Genomic DNA, 17,978 nt, shown 5'->3' with positions numbered 1-17,978 from the left:
AAACTAGAAACTGTTCAGTGTAATAGTTGTTGGGTCATAAGAATTATAAACTATTTATAAAGAAATAAAAATTGGAACATTTTATGTAAAAGTTTATAGGGAAAAGTCAAAGCTGTACAAAAGGGAAAAATCATAGGATAAATACTTTTATAATACATTAGAAGTAAAATGAAATGCTTAGTTAAATATTTAAATAAGCAGCACAAAGAACATAAAATAGAAGGAAAAAACCATAAGAATTGTCTTCAATTAGAATAGTAGCATGTAGATCTAGAAGTGTAATAGGAAAAAAGAGAAAAGAAATGTACAAAATTAGATAGTATTATAAAGTGGGTAGAACTACATTACAGATATTGAAATTATAGCATGTTGCATAAGATTAACACATTGTCTTCTATACTATTTACAAAAATTTTTGATGAAAAATAATGATTTTTACATGATATTGATCACAAAATTGGCTCAAAGTTGAGAATTTAAAGAAATTCCTAAAAAAAAATTGATGTAACATTACTTTCTTCTGAATGCTCTTGACTTTGTTGTTGGTCAGTTTAGTTGATCAAATTTCAAGAAATATGTAACTTTTAGAGGAAATTTAACCATTTCCAATCATATAAAAAGATGTAAATGGAAAACTTTCAAAATTATTTTGTAAAATCAACCTAACCCTAATAATGAAGCAAAGGTAAAAAAACACAATTCTATTTCTTTTATGTGTTTGAAATAACATTCCTTAAATAAAATGTCATCACATCACACTCATTGTTGTATTAAAAATTGAATGCTATAATGTGTCCACTTAGGCATTATCTCAAGAATACAAGAATGATTTAATGTTACAAATTCTATTAATATAATCCAGGAATCAGTGAGGCAGAGAAAATTTCAGTTGATGCCCTAAAGAGATTTGATGAAATAACAGCCCTTAAAAAAAAAAAAAACTCTTAGAAAATTTAATAAAAATTAATGTAATATCATTTACCTCAAACTAATAGTTCAATATTTTATGTGATGTTAAAATACCAAAGGGATTCTTATTAAAATTGTAAGAATATAAGGATACTTCTGTACTACTGTCACCTAACAATGGTCTTTACATTTGAGCTATACACGATAACAGACAGTAGAGCCATGTGATGAAATGCCATGCCATGGTGATGCTCAGCTGGGAGTGTTGTCCGCCTGGAGACAATTTGGTTATAAAGGCTGGTAGGTTGGTGAGTGCTACTGGCATCGACTATGTAGGAGCCAGGGATGCAGCTAAGCACCCTCTAAGGCACAGAACAGATGCCCACAAAGAATGTGCACTATTAGCTTTCTTGAATAGCCATAGTATCTCAAACCCAGTGTGTCAAAAATTGAGCTGTTACTACATGACTATACGCAGATATCACACAAAAGGTTGTTGTTCAGTCGCTAAGTCATGTCTGACTCTTTGAGACCCATGGACTGCAGCATGCCAGGCTTCCTTGTCCTTCACTATCTCCCAGAGTTTGCTCAAACTCATGTCCACTGAGTCATCATGCCATCCAACCATCTCCTTTATTGCTCTCTTCTCCTTTAGCCTTCAATCTTTCCTAGCATCAGGGTCTTTTCCAACGAATCGGCTCTTTGCATCAGGTGGCCAAAGTATTGGAGCTTCAGCATCACTCCTTCCAGTGAATATTCAGGGTTGATTTCCTTTAGGATTGACTAGTTTGATCTCCTTCCAGTCCAAGGGACTCTCAAGAGTCTTCTCCAGCACCCCAGTTCAAAAGCCATACAAAATATTTTAATTCTCATGAAATTCCTATAAATCAAGTGCTATCATTACTGCCTTTTCACATATGAGGTCACTGAGACATGACAGGATTTGTAGCAATTGTTCAAGGTCACATACATATTAATGATAGAGATGGGGTTTTAACCCAGGCACTCTGGCTACTTTGCTGTTGTTTAGTCACTAAGTCATGCCTGACTCTTTTGTCACCCCCATAGACTGTAGCCCTCCAGGCTCCTCTGTCCATTGGATTTCCCAGGCAAGAATACTGGAGTGGGTTTCTACATCTTTCTCCAGGGGATCTTCCCGACCCAGGAATCAAACCCACTTCTCCTGCATTGTCAGGTGGATTCTCTACCACTGAGCCCTCAGGGAACCCCAATATAGATACTTATTTCCCCCTCAACTGAAGTAATCTACTGTCATTAAGTGACTGTAGGAAGTTTGAATTCACACACACAGTAAGACGATTCATCCCAATTTTATAAAACATACATTTTAAAATAAAATTAAGTACAGTTTTGTTGTTAGTAGTGGTGGGATTTCTCGAGTGTCTCTAATGGATGTTTTTGTATTCAGAAAAAACAAAAATCCTATAAGTCACAAAAGGATGAATGGAGCTAAAAATTTTGGTTTCAATGTATTCTTTTAAAACTAAGAAATCTGAACAGAGAGTTGTGCTGCCTCTAGGTTGATAGGAACTGTTGCAGAAGCAATATCACTATTCAAATATATATATATATATATATATATATATATATTAGAACCCTTTGGGGCTAGGAAGCGTGACTGAAACTGGTTTAAACAAAGAGACATGAGTTGACTCCTGTCATTGAAAAGACTGGAGAAAGGGCTTTGTTAGCTTCAGGCAAGGTCTGATCTTACAGCTTGAAGTGTTTGACCTAATTGCTCTTTTTTTCTCTCTCTCCTCTTTCTGACCAGTTCTTGACTGCTTCCTCTGTCTTGGCTCTATTGTTGGCAGCCTCTCCCCTCTCTTTCACATCCATCAGGAATAGCCCATCTCTCTACAGTCTAGATATTTCCTCTGATTGGACCGCTCAGGTCACATAGATGTACTGATTCACCAGACATTGGTCTTGGGTCCCACTCCCGGAACCAGGGCTGAACTCAACTTCCCTGGTGTCCTATGGTTCCTCAGAGTAGGATGGTGGTCTTTGAGAAATTGGAACATTGACATCTATTGGGAATGGGTGATGGAATTTAACCAAATCAGATACACTACATTCAGGGACTCCAAGACTAGAACAACTTTATTAAATGTCTACTTACATGCAGTTATTATCTAATAGACATATCCAGGATGTTCCAGACTAGAGAATGTCACAGAAAGATGGATTTATAAGGGAAAGTTTCCTGGTAGAGGTAGGAGTAGAGGAGGGCTCCATCATGCCTTCAAGGGCACATGTGAGCTGGATAGACAGAAAGGGGAGGACCATCCTGGGTTTGTAAGAATAGCCTGGCCAAGACCATGATGGGGAACTGTGTGTATGGGCCTGAGAACAGAAATGAAGCAGCTGTGTAGAGGGAAGAGCTTGGTATGAGAAGTGTAATTGTTTAAGTCTTGGCTCTGCAGCTCTGTATCTCCAAATGGAGAAGAAATGCCCATGTGAAGTCTTTTTGTGAAGGATGTTCATATGCTCACTGTTACTATTTTGAATTATCAAGCTGCTTTAGTTTTCCAGCCTCATTTTCCACATCTGTAAAATGGACATTATAGCACAACCCCAGGATTGGTATGTAGATTAGATAAAATCATGTCTCTTGAAAGACTGCATACCATTAATTAGCAGATGCATGTAGGTAAGGGAAATTTCAGTGGGTCCAGAAATGTGTTCAGAGTGTAATAGCAGACCCAGGCTTTAAAAATCAGAGGAATACCAACATGTATACAATGGAATATTACTCAGCCATTAAAAAGAATGAAATAATGCCAATTGCATCAACATGAATTGACCTCCTGCTGCTGCTGCTGAGTCACTTCAGTCGTGTCCGACTCTGTGCGACCCCACAGACGGCAGCCCACCAGGCTCCCCCGTCCCTGGGCTTCTCCAGGCAAGAACACTGGAGTGGGTTGCCATTTCCTTCTCCAATGCATGCAAGTGAAAAGTGAAAATGAAGTCGCTCAGTCGTGTCCGACTCTTAGTGACCCCTACCAGGCATTGACCTAGAGATTGTCATACTGAGTGAAGTAAGTCAGACAGAGAAGGGGAAATATTGAATGCTATCCCTTTTATGGGGGGGGGGGGCGTCTAAAGAAAACTCTTTGCAATGCCATGGACTGTTCATGGAACTCTCCAGGCCAGAATACTGGAATGGGTAGCCGTTTCCTTCTCCAGTGGCTCTTCCTAATCCAGGGATCGAACCCAGGTCTCCAGCATTGCAGGTGGATTCTTACCAGCTGAGCCACCAGGGAAGTCCAATAAAAAGAAATGATACAAATGAACTTATTTACAGAACAGAAGCAGACTCACAGACTTAGAAAATGAACTTATGGTTTCCAGAGGGGAGGAACAGGGGAAGGGATAGTTAGGTAATTTGGGATGGATGTGTACACACTGCTATATTTAAAATAGATAACCAAGAAGGTCTTACTGTATAGCACAGGGAACTCTGCTCAAAGGTTTGTGGCAGCCTGGATGTGGGCAGAGTTTGGGGGAGAATGGATACATGTACATGGATGGCTGAATCCCTTTGCTGTCTACCTGAAACTATCACAACATTGTTGATCAGCTTCCCATGGCTCAGATGGTAAAGCATCTGCCTGAAATGTGGGAGACCTGGGTTCAGTCCCTGGGTTGGGAAGATCCCCTGGAGAAGGAAATGGCAACCCACTCCAGTATTCTTGCCTGGAAAAGTCCATGGATGGAGGAGGCTGGTAGGTTACAGTCCACGGAGTTGTAAAGAGTCGGACATGACTGAGCAACTTCACTTGCACTTACTTGCTATACTTCAGTAGGAAATAAAAAGTTTTTTTTAAAAAATTAGAGGAATAATTGAATTCTATCTTCCACTCCCCCATCACCCAGATGCACTGCCATAACTTCTTGGGATCTCAAAGACCTTGCTGTTTTCTCAAGACATGACTGTCAACTCACAAGACCATCAGAGTGGGGCCTCAAGGAAAAGACAGAGACAGTGGATTGCAAGCAGCTCAGCTGGGCTTCAGGGAAGGAGGGACCAAGAGAAGCAATGTTCTGAGAAGGGGCGGGAGTGCCCAAAGGGGAGACGAAATGACTTCTTAGGTTGAATCTGCCAGAGCCCATAAAAACCTCAATGTATGAAATTAGCTTGATTCTGTAAAATAGTTACATCAAGGCGCCTGTCAGGAAATCAATAGCATGCTGTAATTATGTCCATAAACATGCTGAAGAAGCAGGAGAGGTCAGAGGCAAGGGAAGGGGGTGCTGCTGCAAGGCTTTTGAAGACATGACTCATAAAGTTTGTGGACACTGGAGCCACGCTGGAGGCTAGCTACTTGCTTCGGCCAGTGATTAATCCAGGGAGAAGAAAATTCAATTTGGCAAACGTTTATTGAGCATCTACTTTAGGCCAGGCTGAGGGCAGCGCCAGTGGGTAAAGGCATTGAGTTGGTGGACTCACTCTCTCCATGCTGATCCTACTTTGGAAGTATGCAGAGTGAGAAGTTAGTGGAATTGACACAGGGTTAGGGGATAGTATGGACCTTTTAGGGAGCAAGAAAAGAGGCATTTGCTGACACTTGCTCACTTTTGGATTTGCAAATACAGTGGATTCTGCTCCTGAGTGTTAGGTCTGCAATCTCAGTAGCTGCTAGAGGATAATTATTTGCTCTGAAAATCTCCTTTCTTTAAAATTCAAATACCTATATTGCTTCATCTTCTCAAAAATATCATGATCTGGTTTTGATTTGCACTTCTCTAATAATGAGTAATGTTGTTGTTGTTCAGTTGCTAAGTTATCCCATGGACTGCAGCATGCCAGGCTTCCCTGTCCTTCACTAATCTGGAGTTTGCTCAAACTCATGTCTATTGAGTCAGTGATGGCATCCAACTATCTCATCCTCTGTCACCCACTTCTCTTCCTGCTCTCAATCTTTCCCAGCATCAGAGTCTCCCAATGAGGTGGCTTTTTGCATCAGGTGGCCAAAGTATTGGAGCTTCAGCTTCAGCATCAGTCCTCCCAGTGAATTTTCAGGGTTGATTTCCTTTAGGACGACTGGTTTGATCTCCTTGCTATCCAAGGGACTCTCAAGAGTCTTCTCCAGCACCACAGTTCGAAAGCATCAATTCTTCGGTGCTCAGCCTTCTTTATGGTCCAACTATTGCATTTGTATATGACTCCTGGAAAAACCACAGGTTTGACTATACAAACCTTTGTCAGCAAAGTCATGTCTTTGCTTTTTAACATGCTGCCTAGGTTTGTCATAGCTTTTCTTCCAAGGAGTAAGTGTCTTTTAATTTCATGGCTGCAATAATTGTCCTCAATGATTTCATCTTTTCATGTGCTGTTTGGCCATCTGTGTCATTACTTTGTCCACAAAGGTCCGTCTAGTCGAGGCTATGGTTTTTCCAGTGGTCATGTATGGATGTGAGAGTTGGACTATAAAGAAAGCTGAGCTCAGAAGAATTTACGCTTTTGAACTGTGGTGTTGGAGAAGACTCTTGAGAGTCCGTTCGACTTCAAAGAGATCCAACCAGTCTATCATTGGTAGGACTGATTTTGAAGCTGCAACTCCAGCAGTTTAGCCACCTGGTATGAAGAGCTGACTCATTTGAAAAGACCCTGATGGTGGCAAAGATTGAGGGCAGGAGGAGAAGGGGACAACAGGGGATGGGATGGTTGGATGGCATCACCGAGTCAATGGACATGGGTTTGGGTGGACTCCAGGAGTTGGTGATGGACGGGGAGGCCTGGTGTGCTGAGGTTCATGGGTTCGCAAAGAGTCGAACACAACTGAGCGACTGAACTGAACTGATGTCTTATTTGGAGAAATATCTATTTAGATCTCCTGCCTGCCTTTTGGTTGAGTTTTTTTTTTTTTTTGATAGTGAGATAAATGAACTGTTTGTATATTATGACCTATATGGAGGAAGAAGCTAAAAAATGAGCTGATATATGTAAATGCATAACTGATTGATTTTGCTGTACAGCAGAAACTAACACAATATTGTAAATCAACTATACTCCAATAAAATTTTTTAAAAAATAAATAAAAATTATGAGGTGGAATTTTTATCTTTATTTTATAGATGAAAAAATTGAGGTTCTGTATGATGAAGTGATTTAGTCAGTATCATGCTAAAAATCAGTGGACATTGATGTATGATTCACACCTTATTCTGCATTGCTTTAATTAAATTGTCATAGTGGCAACTAGACCGCACTAATGGCTGATACTTTTGTTGACTGAAAAAAATGCACAGCCTAAAAGTTGAGAGTTATGTATTATTTGAGGACTTAAACCCAGGACACAGTATCTCTGATGGTTCTGGGAGACTGCTTTGAAGAGGCAAGGGAGGAGTCAAAGATGTATAAGAATTTTTGCAACAAAGACCAGGTAATTGGAACTTTGGGCTTCCCAGGTGGTGCTAGTGGTGAAGAACCTGCCAGTGCAGGAGATATAAGAGAGCAAGGTTTGAGCCTTGGGTCAGGAAGATTCCCTGGAGAAGGAAATGATAATCCACTCCAGTATTACTGTCTGGAGAATCTCATGGACAGAAAACCTGGTGGGCTATAGTCCCCGAGGTTGCAAAGAGTCAGACACAACTGAATTAACTTAGCACAGCTGGAACTTCAGAAGATTATTGAAAAATAAAGAAGTCAGACATCTCAAGGAATTTAGCACTTTTCTATGTATGGGAAGATGCCCATTGAAATTGTTCTTTTGATAAGCACCTCTGCTGTCTGGGGCCAGTATCCTGTGTTTTCTCATTCTGAGTCTCCTCAGGATATGTTGTCTAGAGTGGCTGCAGCTGTTGACTGCTAGATGGCGTGCATCCTGTTTCTGTCCTGAGTTCCCTCAGGGCTCAGCCGTGGGGATGCTGTAATATGATGGCTTCATGGCTGCCACATCTTTTGTTTACTGATAGAGCAGACAGTATTTTTTGTTTTAATGGATATTTTTCTCAAAACATTAGAATGTGAGAAAGGAGGTGCTTGAAAGTACTTTTGAGTAGAAGAAATAGGGGATAAAGTAGGTAGGTCTGGGTGAGCTTTAGGGATAACAGGCTAGGCAAAGAGGGGCCAGGATTCATGAGGAGAGATGAACTGTGAGTGAGAATGGGGTACCCTGGGTCCTCTGGCCCTCCTGCCTGGCTGTGGGAGAGAGTCTCAAAACATTCTCCTTCATCAACTGCCTTGGACTCACCAGCTTTTGCCTGATGAGTGTATTAGAGGTAGAAATTATTTTTTCAGTATTTCACAGGAAATGTGCATGTTTTTCCAAATGCTGAGAAAAGTCAGCTGAGAAACTGGGAAAATGGTCGAAAGTATTATAAGTTTCTTGTGAGAATTGAAGCTCAACCATCAATGAAGACATGCTACTACTTTGAAAGAATCTGCTGACATAAAATCAAAAACAAGAGCAGGAGATTCTGACCCAAGGAGCTGAAGGTGAAGGTCAGAGTTTTGAGGGGTCAGGACAGGAGCAGGTAGGGAGTAACAGCAAAGTCCCATCAGTCAGCCTTGCTTCCAGTTTTTGCCGGGAGAGAAGAGTTATCTGCCACCCTGACTGGTGCTAATGCTAAGTCATTGCTGCAAATAAAATAAATACTAGTCAGCTTATACTCATGGACTACTTTATGGATGGTGTTCTAAGAAATAATAAGTTTTGGAAGTGAAATACAACTCTAAGTTGGCAATTTCAGCGTGTGATTCTGTGCGGTGCTGTTAGGAGTCCTTGCTAGGAAATCTGGATGTTATTTTGTTTCATTACTACCCAAAAATGTTTATGGCTTGAATATTTACTGTAGTTTAACCGTTTTTTGCAAATACTTGAACGGAGAAATGCAAAGAGAAGATTTTGTTGAGGAAATACTGCAACATTAAATTGGAAACGAATTTAAGAATCTGAATTAGCAGCAGCAGTAATGAATTCGAAGACCCACCCAAAATCAAATCAAACAGACAAAATGCTTTTGTCATTAAAAATGGAAAGGAGCTTATATAAAACAACCCTACCTCTCATCTTGAATTTGCTGCTACTGGACATACTCTAACCAATCTGACTGAGGTCAATGCAAGATGGGAGAAATTGTCTATGTCTGGAATGTGTGTGTTAGTTGCTTACTCGTGTCTGACTCTTTGCGACTCCATGGACTGTAGCCCGACAGGCTCCTCTGTCAATAGGATTTTCCAGGCAAGAATACTGGAATGGGTTGCCATTTTCTTCTCCAGGGTATCTTTGACCCAGGGATCAAACCTGGGTCTCCTGTATTGCAGGCAGATTCTTTGCCATCTGAGCTATAGGAAGTCCCATGTCTGGAATATTTGTCAGCAAAAGAGAGACTGAGACTCTTGTATAGGGCAATGAATGCTTGGAGTGTTTTAAAATTTTAAATATTAAAAATTATATATTGTGGTTCAGTTCAGTCACTAAGTCGTGTCCAACTCTTTGTGAACCCATGGACTGCATCACACCAGGCTTCCCTGTCTTTCACCAACTCCTGCAGCTTTTTCAAACTCATGTCCATTGACTTGGTGATACCATCCAACCATCTCATCCTCTGTCTCCCCCTTCTCCACCTGCCTTCAATCTTTCCCAGCATGAGGATCTTTTCCAGTGAATCAATCCTTCACATCAGGTGGCCAAAGTATTGGAGTTTCAGCTTCAGCATCAGTCCTTCCAATGAATATTCAGGACTGATTTCCTTTAGGATTCACTGGTTTGATCTTGCAATCCAAGGGACTCTCAAGAGTCTTCTCCAACACCACAGTTGAAAATAAAAAATTCTTCAGTGCTCAGCTTTCTTTATAGTCCAACTCTCACATCCATAAATGACTACTGGAAAAACCACGGCTTTGACTAGATGGACCTAGGTTGGCAAAGTATTCTTCTGCTTTTTAATAAACTCTCTAGGTTGGTCATAATTTTTCTTCTAAGGACCAAGCATCTTCAATTTCATGGCTGCAGTCACCATCTGCAGTGATTTTGGAGCCCCCAAAAATAAAGTCTGCCACTGTTTCCATTGTTTCTCCATCTCTTTGCCATGAAGTGATGAATCCAATGCCATGATCTTCGTTTTTTGAATATTGAATTTTAAGCCAGGTTTTTCACTCTCCTCTTTCACTTTCATCAAGAGGCTCTTCCTCTTTGCTTTCTACGGTATGGTTGGTGTCATCTGCATATCTGAGGTTATTGCTGTTTCTTCCGGCAATCTTGATTCTAGCTTGTGCTTCATTCAGCCTGGCATTTCGCATGATGTACTTTGTATATAAGTTAAATAAGTAGGGTGACAACATACAGCCTTGATGTACTCCTTTCCTTATTTGGAACCAGTCTGTTGTTCCATGTCCAGTTCTAACTGTTGCTTCTTGACCTGCATACAGATTTCTCAGGAGGCAGGTAAGGTGTTCTGGTATTCCCATCTCTTTCAGAATTTTCCAGTTTGTTGTGATCCACACAGTCCAAGACTTCAGCATAGTCAATAAAGCAGAAGTAGATGTTTTTCTGGAACTCTCTTGCTTTCTTGATGATCCAGTGGATGTTGGCAATTTGATCTCTGGTTCCTCTGTCTTTTCCAAATCCAGTTTGAACATCTGGAAATTCTTGATTAACATACTGTTGAAGCCTGGCTTGGAGGATTTTGAGTTTTACTTTTCTAGCGTGTGAGATGAGTGCAATTGTGTGGTAGGTTGAACATTTTTGGCATTGCCTTTCTTTGGGATTGGAATGAAAACTTTCCAGACTTGCTGGCATATTGAGTGCAGCACTTTAACAGCATCATATTTTAGGACTTGAAATAGCTCAGCTGGGATCCCATCACCTCCACTAGCTTTGTTTGTAGTGATGCTTCCTAAGGCCCACTTGATTTTGCATTCCAGGATGCCTGGCTCTAGGTGAGTGATCACACCATCATGATTATCTGGGTCGTGAAGATCTTTTTTGTACAGTTCTTCTGTGTATTCTTGCCACCTCTTCTTAATATCTTCTACTTCTGTTAGGTCCATACCATTTCTGTCCTTTATTATGCCCATTTTTGCATGAAATGTTCCCTTGGTATATCTAATTTTCTTGAAGAGATCTCTAGTCTTTCCCATTCTATTGTTTTCCTCTATTTCTTTGCACTGATCACTGGGGAAGGCTTTTTATCTCTACTTGCTCTTCTTTGGAATTCTGCATTCAGATGCATATATCTTTCGTTTTCTCCTTTGCCTTTAGCTTCTCTTCTTTTCTCAGCTATTTGTAAGGCCTCCTCAGACAACCATTTTGCCTTTTTGCATTTCTTTTTCTTGGGGATGATCTTGATCACTGCCTCCTGTACAATGTCATGAAACTCCATGCATAGTTCTTCAGGCCCTGTCTATCAGATCTGATCCTGTGAATCTGTTTGTCACTTCCACTGTATAATCATAAGGGACTTGATTTAGGTCATACCTGAATGGTCTAGTGGTTTTCCCTACTTTCTTTGATTTAAGTCTGAATTTGGTAATAAGGAGTTCATGGTCTGAGCCACAGTCAGTGCCTGGTCTAGTTTTTGCTGACTGTATAGAGCTTCTCCACTTTGGCTGCAAAGAAGATAATCAATCTGGTTTTGGTATAGACCATCTGGTGATGTTCATGTGTAGAGTTATCTCTTGTGTTGTTGAAAGAGGTGTTTGCTATGACCAGTGCGTTCTTTTGGCAAAACTCTGTTAGCCTTTGCCTTGCTTCATTTTGTGCTCAGGACAAACTTGTCTGTTACTTCAGTATCTTGACTTCCTACTTTTGCATTCCAGTCCCCTCTGATGAAAAGGACATCTTTTTTTGGTGTTAATTCTAGAAGATCTTGTAGGTTATCGTAGAACCTTCAACTTGAGCTTCTTTGGCATTAGTAGTTGGGGCATTGACTTGGATTACTGTGATATTGAATGGTTTGCCTTAGAAATGAACAGAGATCATTCTTTCATTTTTGAGACTGCACTCAAATACTGCATTTTGGACTCTTTTGTTGGCTATGAGGGCTACTACATTTCTTCTAAGGAATTCTTGCCCACAGTAGTAGATAAAATGGTCATCTGAATTAAATTCACCCATTCCAGTCCATTTTAGTTCACCCATAGGTACACATATGTCACCTCCCTCTTGAACCTCCCTCCCACCTCCCACCACATTCCATCCCTGTAGGTTGTCGCAAAGCATCCTGCATCATACAGTAAATTTCCACCCGCTATCTAATTCCATATATGTTAATGTGTATGTTTCAGTGCTTCTCTCTCAATTCATCCCACTCTCTCTCTCCTGCCCTCCACGTACACAAGTCTGTTCTTCATTGCTGCTCTGCAGATAGGTTCATCAGTACCATCTTTTTAGATTCCATATATATGCATTAATATATGACATTTGTTCTTTCTTTCTGACTTACATCACTCTGTATAATAGGCTCTAGGTTCATCCACCTTATTAGAACTGAGTCAAGTGTGTTCCTTTTTATGGCTAAGTAATATTCTATTGTTTATATCTACTTAAATGATTTTTATTTGGCATTTGTTTGTTTCTTTTAATATTTTTGATTATCAAGTATATATAAGAGATCTACAAGAAAGATAATTTTATGTATCATGGAAGTATATAATCTTGTCATAATATTTTGGCTTATAACAAAATTTAACCATGCATTTATTGTATATTTTAACAGAAAACTCTGTGATAATCCTACAACCCACAAACAACTCACTTATTATTATAGTGACTCATAATTATTTTAAAATACACAAAGTGCTATGAAAAATGCAGAATTATATGGTATGGGTGGTTTCCAAGAATTACCAGGAAGTCTGATTTCTTGTTCTCAAATCTTGAAGGTTACTATTAATTGGGAATTAGGAAACATTAAGGATGGGAGCTGGTACACCTTGTGTCCCCTCTTTTGCTACTGATTCTGACTCAAACCAGCAATCACAAACGCAACAGCAGACAGATAAAGCGATAGATAAAAGCAAGACTTGCAATTTGGTGCTATTAGTGGAAATATTCTGGGCTTCCCTGGTGGCTCAGTGGTAAAGAACCTGCCTGCCAATGCAGAAGACACATGTTCAGACTCTGAGTCAAGAAGATCCCCTAGAGAAGAAATGACAATCTACTCCAGTATTCTTGCCTGGAGAATTCTATGGACAGGGCAGTCTGGTGGACTACAGTCCATGGGGTTACAAAGAGTCAGACACGACTTAGCGACTAAACAATAATAACAAGTGGAAATGTTTACCATTAAAAAGAACTGCCCTACCAGAGGATTTAGAGCTGGGTGAGGCCCTGATTTCTGACTTCATTTGGTCTGAGAGTTGCTTATTGTCTATAGTCATCATGACCCATTTCACTTTCTCAGGCTCACAACTTCACTTGGGCCACTGAAATCAACATTGAGCAATGGATGAAGAGCCCCTGTCTGCAGCCCCTTCCTCCCTCTACTTCTGTACCACTTTTACCACTGCAACCTCATCATGCTCCTTTTAGGTTTGATTTCCTCTTCTGTGGAAGCCCATCCTCACTTTGCACTTTATTTGTGTTGTGATCATTTAGAAACATAATTCAGAATTTTTTGAGATTAACTACAACAGTCCTTTTCATAACCAGACACCTGATAGGATCAATAATGGGTGATGTAGGAATAAAGGTGTTAATAGCTAATAGCATTATACAGCTTAATTGTTATACTTCTGAGAGTGAAAGTGAAAGTGAAGTTGCTTAGTCATGTCCAACTCTTTGTGACCCCATGGACTGTAGCCCACCAGGCTCCTCAGTCCATGGAATTTTCCAGGCAAGAGTTATACTTCTATAAGCTGATAATAACTTCATATAGTACTACTGGGAGAGATGTCTACTCTTCTGGGGGTGGAGGGGTGCTCTGGAAGGTTTTAAATCTTTGTTTTCCTTCTGAAAATTGGGGATATGTGGCAGACATTGTGAGTCCCTTGGACTGCAAGGAGATCAAATCAATCAATCCTAAAGGAAATCAACTCTGAATATTAACTGGAAGGACTAATGCTGAAGTTGAAACTCCAATACTTTGGCCTCCTGATGTGAGGGCCAACTCACCAGAAAACACCCCGATTCTGGGAAAGATTGAGGGTAGGAGGAGAAAGGGGAGACAGAGGATGAGGTAGTTGTGTAGCATCACTGACTCACTGGACATGAATTTGAGCAGACTCCAGGAGATATTGAAGGACTGGGAAGCCTGGTGTGCTGCAATCCATGGGATCACAAAGAGTTGGACACAACTTAGTGATTGAGCAACAGCAACAAATTGTGAGTTTTCTATTTAGGCATCATTCCACCTTATTCCTGTTAACAAAACCCAGATTTTATTCAAGTGCTGGGGTAGAGCATGCTTTATTTACCCTACTCCTTCTCTAGGGGAAGAATGCTATGTAGATAAAACCAATCGAGAAAATTCCAATTTTTTTTCAGCCAGATCTGATTAGGGCTTGTGGGCTTGTGACTCTACTGTGGTTAATGAGATATAAGGGGATGTTTACTTGGAGGTGTCTGAAACCACTTTCTGCAATTTCTTAAAGAAATTGAGACACATAAAGAGAGACACTTTTTTCCTCCCATCTCTGACTGCAGCATGAGGAGAGGCAAGGAGCTGCCAGCTGCAGCCATTTTGTGCCCAAGAGGAGAGCTGCCAGCTGGCTGAGGATGCAGAAGCCTGGTGGTATCTTTGTGTGACTTTATTATTTCTAGCCCTGGAAATTCTGTCTTGAGACTTTGTGCGGAAGTGTTGATTACTTCTACCTGTGTCAGCTGCACTTGGCAGTGAGAAGAATCTCAAACTCAGATAGCCCTTGCCCTCTGGCAAGATGAATTTTGTGGTAAAACATGTAGAAGGACTTTAGAAAAGTTACAAACTCTATAAATTGAAGTCATTTATCTTTAGCGCACATGCCCACAAAGTATCAAATGGTGCAATTTCATGCCTTGTGACTGGTTAGCCAGGGAAAAATTGAAAAGTGGGAGGTCTTCCTAAGGTCTCTCAATTCACACCTGATAGCTAGCCCACTGCTTTGCTCATATACAAGGCTGAGTCCATCTTCTCTGGAGGCAGTGTGGTGTAGGTGGGGGTACCTTGCATGGGTTGCCAGGAGAACTGGTTTTAGGTTTCTCTCTGCAAGTAGTTAGCTGTGTGACCCCCTGGACAAGTTAAATAACCTCTTTTAGCCACTGATGTCTCTTTTAGAACTTGGGGATAATAGCCTGCATTCCTCTCAGGGTTCTGGCTGACATCAAATGAGAGAGGGTATAGTTTTCAAACTATATGCCAAAAAAGTGATGATGATTACTACAGACTGAATATTTATATCCTGACCAAACTTTTTTTTAAATAAATTTTTTAATTGGGGTAGAGTTGCTTTATAATGTTGCATTATTTTCTGCTGTACAACGAAGTGAATCAGCTATATACATACAAATTTCCCCTCCCTCATAGACCTCCCTTCCCACCACCATTCCATTCATCTAGCACCAGCATCTAGCATCTAGCATCCATCCACTGAGCACCCAGCTGAGCTCTAAATTCATATCTGGAAGCCCTAACCTTCAATGTGGAGATATTAGAAAGTGGAGCCTTTGGGAGATTTTTAGGTTATAATGGTGAAACCCTCATAAAGGCCCTAAAGAATTCTTTGTCCCTTCCCCCACAGAGGACACAGGGAAAAGAGAATGATCTATGAACCAGGAAACTTGATCTTCAACTTCCTTGCCTCCAGAACTTTGAAAAAGATGTTTCTGTTGTTGGTAAGTTCTCCAATCCATAATATTTCTGTTACAGCAGTCCAAATGGAATAAAACAGTGATGATGATAATGATGATGATGATGATGATAAAGAAGAGTTTGCTCCATCTGGCCATCAGTCGGATTCTAAAAATAACAAAACTTGAAGAAGGTGGAAGATGGACAAAAGAGGGTCACAGAACAAGTGAGAAATGTGAACTGTGAAATCTGAAACCTACAAGGGGAGCGGTCAACACAGCTGAGAGGAGCATTCAGAGAAATGTAGTAGCCTCTCCTTAAAGCAGCACTGTGAGCCTCCTGGGTTGGATCCAGGGCTTCCTTCATGCATTTTACTCTGACACATTCAGATGAGTTTCATTTCAAGCGGACATTTTAGTCTTAACCCATATCCAGTCTGAGTGGCTGTAGTCTTTCAATCCCAAGCCTCCCTTTCCTGGAGTTGCCTATGTGAACCAGTATAGCAGAGCACTGGATTCCAGCAAGCATCTTCCTTTTCTTTATTCTTTGTGAACATTCAGACATAACAATTCTTTCCTTACAAATGTACCTCTCTCTACAAAATCAATGAATTCCTCTAAGGACATAAATCAATTTTTGTAAATTGAATCATTTGTCAACGTGGTAGGAGAGCTTGCTAGCTACCAGAATTCTGTGGCGACCTCTTAGGTACAACAGCTAAATCAGAGAGGAATAAAAATTTGAGTCCAACTGAATCAGATTCTTCAGTGTAGAGTATGCTATTTGTCTAGGATATTTCTCTCCATTTCTCCTTCCTGGTCCTTCCCTCACCACCCTGTGCGTTCTAGATATAGACACATTGATTACTTATGATGATGGTCATGGCTGCATTCCAGCCTGGAGGACTCTTACTCAAACTTCAAAGCCCATCCCATTTATTCCCTCCTTTCTGCAACTTTCCTTGCTTATCCCATTATTAATGAATTATTTGATTTGTCTTGATCCCCAGAGAATTTTTAATAAATCTTCACTGTAGCAATACCATATTGGTAGAAGTATTAGTTATATGTCTGCCTCCTTCTGTTAGAATATGAGTTTTTTAAGGGTAGGGATCACATCTTAAATACATTTTTTATCACTTGTACTGGCACAATGCCCTGGGTACAGAAAAAGTAATCAATAAACATTTGTTGAATTAAATTGAATTTGTAAATTAGATTTACTTAAGGGAGAACACACCTGTATTCATTTCACAAAAGGATTCTAGGTTATATAAATAATTTTGCCAAAGGATCTCTTCAGAGGGGAAATCCCCTGGGCATTTGCAGCAGGATACAATTTCAAATAACCTAGATCCTTGTCATTTTTTGCAGGAGAACATTTCCAGCTTAAAGTGGGAGGAGGCACCATATCCAACAAGCTGCAGTCAACACCCGCTCACATTCAGGAATAACCTTTAAGACACAGTTCATAAGTTGCATAGTTTTATCCTTTTGCCCTTTAGCGTCTGAAGAGAACTGCTGGGCCTGCAACCCTAGTATGTGGGGGTGTTCAGGGCACAACGTGCAAGGCTGGGGGTGGGGGTGATGGAAGACCGATCCTGTTAAGGAGAAGCACACATGCTTTGCTTCACCTTTCTCAACCCTCATAACAGTCCATTTCAATTCCACCCTGAAATTGCCCATCTGTCATCACCCATTAAAGGTGTTTGTAAGCAACTGCAAAATATTGAGGCTGATGCATTTTGGCACTAATATTGCTATTAATATTGATATCCCTTGTAATGCCAGCATCATATTAATAATGCTCCTTGCAGACTCCTTAGACGTCTTCCTCTTCTTCACTCTTCTGAGCCTTAGCCTTGCCCTGCAGCTTATTTTTAAGGATTTTCAGAAGTTATTGATTACACAATAAAAGGGAGCAAGAAATCAAACCTGGCCTTTACTCACGTGTTGTATCACATGTGCTGGAACCGTCTTTTAAACTAAACTCGAGGATAGCTTTTGTCTTTAACCAAGACAGAGCATGCCACATTTTTGATCACTCATTTATTCCCTGGAGATTTATTGAGCACTGCTGTTTCCCTGGTTGGTGCTAGTGGTAAAAAACCTGCCTGCCAATGCAGGAGACGAAAGAGATGAGGGTTTGGTCCCTGGGTCAGGAAGATCCCCTGGAGGAGGGCATGGCAACCCACTCCAGTCGTCTGGCCTAGGAAACCCCATGGATAGAGGAGCCTGGTGGGCTATAGTCCATAGGGTCGCAAAGAGTCGGACACAACTGAAATGATTTAGTGTGCATGCACGCTGTTTCTTAGGGACTGTGGGAGGTCCTGG

At 40.6% G+C, this 17,978-nt stretch overlaps 1 long non-coding RNA gene across 2 annotated transcripts in view; it reads left to right on the top strand.

Moving 5' to 3' along the window:
- LOC123332880 overlaps window positions 1–17,556 on the top strand; it is a 76,994-nt gene extending 59,438 nt beyond the window's left edge. For both annotated transcript variants that reach the window (XR_006550036.2, XR_006550035.2), the window contains exons 3-4: window positions 15,596–15,689; window positions 17,019–17,556. This is a non-coding gene — a long non-coding RNA (uncharacterized LOC123332880). The remainder of the gene's footprint in view (window positions 1–15,595; window positions 15,690–17,018) is intronic.
- Window positions 17,557–17,978: the final 422 nt, after the last annotated feature.

The sequence above is a fragment of the Bubalus bubalis genome, chromosome 3 (genome assembly GCF_019923935.1).
Source record: "Bubalus bubalis isolate 160015118507 breed Murrah chromosome 3, NDDB_SH_1, whole genome shotgun sequence".
NCBI classification, from domain to species: Eukaryota; Metazoa; Chordata; class Mammalia; order Artiodactyla; family Bovidae; genus Bubalus; species Bubalus bubalis.
Note: the sequence above shows the minus strand (reverse complement) of the source record. Positions and strands in the feature narration are given on the sequence as shown.